The sequence below is a fragment of the Aegilops tauschii genome, chromosome 7 (assembly GCF_002575655.3).
Source record: "Aegilops tauschii subsp. strangulata cultivar AL8/78 chromosome 7, Aet v6.0, whole genome shotgun sequence".
Classification (NCBI taxonomy): domain Eukaryota; kingdom Viridiplantae; phylum Streptophyta; class Magnoliopsida; order Poales; family Poaceae; genus Aegilops; species Aegilops tauschii.
Genome location: NC_053041.3, coordinates 257289489 through 257295277, shown reverse-complemented (window position 1 = coordinate 257295277; position 5789 = coordinate 257289489).

Below are 5789 nucleotides of genomic sequence, written 5' to 3'. Positions count from 1 at the left end.
ATGTTCCAACTCCGAGATGCCTGCACCAGCCCATAGATTGAGCGCTGGAGCTTGCATACTTTGTCAGCATTCTTAGGATCGACAAAACCTTTCGGCTGCATCATATACAATTCTTCCTTAAGGAAGCCGTTAAGGAATGCCGTTTTGACGTCCATTTGCCATATTTCATAATCGTAGAATGCGGCAATTGCTAACATGATTCGGACGGACTTCAGCTTCGCTACGGGTGAGAAGGTCTCATCGTAGTCAACTCCTTGAACTTGTCGATAACCCTTAGCGACAAGTCGAGCTTTATAGATGGTAACATTTACATCCGCGTCCGTCTTCTTCTTAAAGATCCATTTATTTTCTATCGCTCGCCATCATCGGGCAAGTCTGTCAAAGTCCACACTTTGTTTTCATACATGGATCCTATCTCGGATTGCATGGCTTCAAGCCATTTGTTGGAATCTGGACCCGCCATTGCTTCTTCATAGTTCGAAGGTTCACCGTTGTCCAACAACATGATTTCCAGGACAGGGTTGCCGTACCACTCTGGTGCGGAACGTGTCCTTGTGGACCTACGAAGTTCAGTGGTAACTTGATCATGATCGTCATCATTAACTTCCTCTCTAGTCGGTGCAGGCACCACAGAAACATTTTTCTTGTGCTGCGCTACTTTCTGGTTCGAGAGGGGTCATCTCATCAAGTTCCACTTTCCTCCCACTTACTTCTTTCGAGAGAAACTCTTTCTCCAGAAAGAACCCGTTCTTGGCAACGAAGATCTTGCCTTCGGATCTGAGGTAGAAGGTATACCCAATGGTTTCCTTAGGGTATCCTATGAAGACGCATTTTTCCGACTTGGGTTCGAGCTTTTCAGGTTGAAGTTTCTTGACATAAGCATCGCATCCCCAAACTTTAAGAAATGACAGCTTAGGTTTCTTTCCAAACCATAATTCATACGGTGTCGTCTCAACGGATTTCGACGGAGCCCTATTTAAAGTGAATGCGGCAGTCTCTAAAGCATAACCCCAGAATGATAGCGGTAGATCGGTAACAGACATCATAGATCGCACCATATCCAATAGAGTGCGATTACGACGTTCGGACACACCATTACGCTGAGGTGTTCCAGGCGGCGTGAGTTGTGAAACAATTCCACATTTCCTTAAGTGTGTGCCAAATTCGTGACTCAAATATTCCCCTCCACGATCTGATCGTAAGAACTTTATTTTCCTGTCACGTTGATTCTCAACCTCACTCTGAAATTCCTTGAACTTTTCAAAGGTCTCAGACTTGTGTTTCATTAAGTAGACATACCCATATCTACTCAAGTCATCAGTGAGGGTGAGAACATAACGATAGCCACCGCGAGCCTCAACGCTCATTGGACCGCACACATCAGTATGTATGATTTCCAATAAGTTGGTTGCTCGCTCCACTGTTCCGGAGAACGGAGTCTTGGTCATTTTGCCCATGAGGCATGGTTCGCACGTGTCAAATGATTCATAATCAAGAGACTCCAAAAGTCCATCTGCATGGAGTTTCTTCATGCGTTTGACACCAATGTGACCAAGGCAGCAGTGCCACAAGTATGTGGGACTATCATTATCAACCTTACATTTCTTGGCATTCACACTATGAATATGTGTAACATCACGTTCGAGATTCATTAAGAATAAACCATTGACCAGCGGGGCATGACCATAAAACATATCTCTCATATAAATAGAACAACCATTATTCTCGGATTTAAATGAGTAGCCATCTCGCATTAAACGAGATCCAGATACAATGTTCATGCTCAAAGCTGGCACTAAATAACAATTATTGAGGTTTAAAACTAGTCCCGTAGGTAAATGTAGAGGTAGCGTGCCGACAACGATCACATCGACCTTGGAACCATTCCCGACGCGCATCATCACTTCGTCCTTCGCCAGTCTCCGCTTATTCCGCAGCTCCTGCTTTGAGTTACAAATATGAGCAACCTCACCGGTATCAAATACCCAGGAGCTACTACGAGCGCTGGTTAGGTACACATCTATAACATGTATATCACATATACCTTTGGTATTGCCGGCCTTCTTATCCGCTAAGTACTTGGGGCAGTTCCGCTTCCAGTGACCGTTTCCCTTGCAATAAAAGCACTCAGTCTCAGGCTTGGGTCCATTCTTTGTCTTCTTCCCGACAGCTTGCTTACCGGGCGTGGCAACTCCCTTGCCGTCTTTCTTCAAGTTCTTCTTACCCTTGCCTTTCTTGAACTTAGTGGTTTTATTCACCATCAACACTTGATGTTCCTTTTTGATCTCCACCTCCGCTGATTTCAGCATTGAATATACCTCAGGAATGGTCTTTTCCATCCCCTGCATATTGAAGTTCATCACAAAGCTCTTGTAGCTAGGTGGGAGCGACTGAAGGATTCTGTCAACGACCGCGTCATCCGGGAGATTAACTCCCAGCTGAGACAAGCGGTTGTGCAACCCATACATTTTGAGTATGTGTTCACTGACGGAACTATTCTCCTCCATCTTACAACTGTAGAACTTGTCGGAGACTTCATATCTCTCGACCCGGGCATGAGCTTGGAAAACCATTTTCAGCTCTTGGAACATCTCATATGCTCCGTGCTACTCAAAACGCTTTTGGAGCCCCGGTTCTAAGCTGTAAAGCATGCCGCACTGAACCAGGGAGTAATCATCACTACGTGACTGCCAGGCGTTCAGAACGTCTTGAGTTGCTGGGAAAACGGATGCATCACCTAGCGGTGCTTCAAGGACATATGCTTTCTTGGCAGCTATGAGGATAATCCTCAGGTTACGGACCCAGTCCGTGTAGTTGCTACCATCGTCTTTCAGCTTGGTTTTCTCTAGGAACGCGTTGAAGTTGAGGGCAACATTAGCGTGGGCCGTTTGATCTACAAGACATATTGTAAAGGTTTTTAGACTAAGTTCATGATAATGAAGTTCATTTAATCAAATTATCAACGAACTCCCACTCAGACAGACATCCCTCTAGTCATCTAAGTGATACATGATCCGAGTCAACTAGACCGTGTCCGATCATCACGTGAGATGGACTAGTCATCATCGGTGAACATCTTCATGTTGATCGTATCTGCTATACGACTCATGTTCGACCTTTCGGTCTCTTCTGTTCCGAGGCCATGTCTATACATGCTAGGCTCGTCAAGTCAACCTAAGTGTATTGCGTGTGTAAATCTGGCTTACACCCGTTGTATGCAAACGTTAGAACCTATCACACCCGATCATCACGTGGTGCTTCGGAACAACGAACCTTCGCAACGGTGCACAGTTAGGGGGAACACTTTCTTGAAATTTTAGCGAGGGGTCATCTTATTTATGCTACCGTCGTTCTAAGCAAATAAGATGTAAAACATGATAAACATCACATGCAATCAAATAGTGACACGATATGGCCAATATCATTTTGCTCCTTTTGATCTCCATCTTCGGGGCGCCATGTTCATCATCGTCACTGGCATGACACCATGATCTCCATCATCATGATCTCCATCATCATGATCTCCATCATCGTGTCTTCATGAAGTTGTCTCGCCAATTATTACTTCTACTACTATGGCTAACGGTTAGCAATAAAGTAAAGTAATTACATGATGTTTCAGTTGACACGCAGGTCATAAATAAATTAAGACAACTCCTAGGCTCCTGCCGGTTGTCATACTCATCGACATGCAAGTCGTGATTCCTATTACAAGAACATGATCAATCTCATACATCACATATATCATTCATCACATCACATGACACTTGCTGCAAAAACAAGTTAGACGTCCTTTAATTGTTGTTGCAAACTTTTTACGTGGCTGCTATAGGTTTCTAGCAAGAACGATTCTTACCTACGCCAAAACCACAACGTGATATGCCAATTTATATTTACCCTTCATAAGGACCCTTTTCATCAAATCCGATCCGACTTAAGTGGGAGAGACAGACACCCGCTAGCCACCTTATGCAACTAGTGCATGTCAGTCGGTGGAACCTGTCTCACGTAAGCGTACGTGTAAGGTCGGTCCGCGCCGCTTCATCCCACGATGCCGCCGAATCAAGATAAGACTAGTAACGGCAAGTAAATTGACAAAATCAACGCCCACAACAACTTGTGTTCTACTCGTGCATAGAAACTACGCATAAACCTGGCTCATGATGCCACTGTTTGAGGATCGTAGCAGAAATTAAAATTTTCTACGCATCACCAAGATCAATCTATGGAGTTTACTAGCAACGAGAGGGGAGGAGTGCATCTACATACCCTTGTAGATCGTGAGCGGAAGCGTTCAAGAGAACGGGGTTGATGGAGTCGTACTCGTCGTGATCCAAATCACCGATGATCCAAGCGCCGAACGGACGGCACCTCCGCGTTCAACACACGTGTCGGAGCGGTGACATCTCCCACGCCTTGATCCAGGAAGGAGGAGGGAGAGGTTGAGGAAGAAGGCTCCAACAGCAGCACGACGGCGTGGTGGTGGTGGAGTGACAGTTCTCCGGCAGGGCTTCGCCAAGCACACGCGGAGGAGGAGAGGTGTTGGGGAGGGGAGGGGCTGCGCCTTGGATGTGGTGTTGCAGCCCTCTCCTCACCCCTCTATTTATAGGGAGAAGGGGGAAGGGGGCCGGCCCCTCTAGATGGGATCTAGAGGGGGGCGGCGGCCAAGGGGGAGGTGGCTTGCCCCCCAAGCAAGGGGGGGCGCCCCCCTTTAGGGTTTCCCCCAAACCCTAGGCGCATGGGCCCTAGGGGGGTTGGCGCCCAGACCACTAAGGGCTGGTTCCCTTCCACCTACAGCCCATAAGGCCCTCCGAGGCAGGTGGACCCTCCCGGTGGACCCCCGGAACCCCTCCGGTGGTCCCAGTACAATACCGGTATACCCCCGAATATTTCCGGTGACCGTATGGTGACTTCCCATATATAAATCTTTACCTCCGGACCATTCCAGAACTCCTCGTGACGTCCGGGATCTCATCCGGGACTCCGAACAACATTCGGTAATCACATACAAACCTTCCTTATAACCCTAGCGTCATCGAACCTTAAGTGTGTAGACCCTACGGGTTCGGGAATCATGCAGACATGACCGAGACACCTCTCTAGCCAATAACCAATAGCGGGATCTGGATACCCATGTTGGCTCCCACATGTTCCACGATGATCTCATCCGATGAACCACGATGTCGAGGATTCAAGCAATCCCGTATACAATTCCCTTTGTCAATCGGTACGTTACTTGCCCGAGATTGGATCATCGGTATCCCAATACCTCGTTCAATCTCGTTACCGGCAAGTCACTTTACTCGTTCCGTAATGCATGATCCCATGACTAACTACTTAGTCACATTGAGCATTATGATGATGCAATACCGAGTGGGCCCAGAGATACCTCTCCGTCATACGGAGTGACAAATCCCAGTCTCGCTCCGAGCCAACCCAACAGACACTTTCGGAGATACCTGTAGTGCACCTTTATAGCCACCCAGTTACGTTGTGACGTTTGGTACACCCAAAGCATTCCTACGGTATCCGGGAGTTGCACGATCTCATGGTCTAAGGAAATGATACTTGACATTAGAAAAGCTTCAGCAAACGAACTACACGATCTAGTGCTATGCTTAGGATTGGGTCTTGTCCATCACATCATTCTCCTAATGATGTGATCCCGTTATCAATGACATCCAATGTCCATGGTCAGGAAACCGTAACCATCTATTGATCAATGAGCTAGTCAACTAGAGGCTCACTAGGGACATGTTATGGTCTATGTGTTCACACATGTATTACGA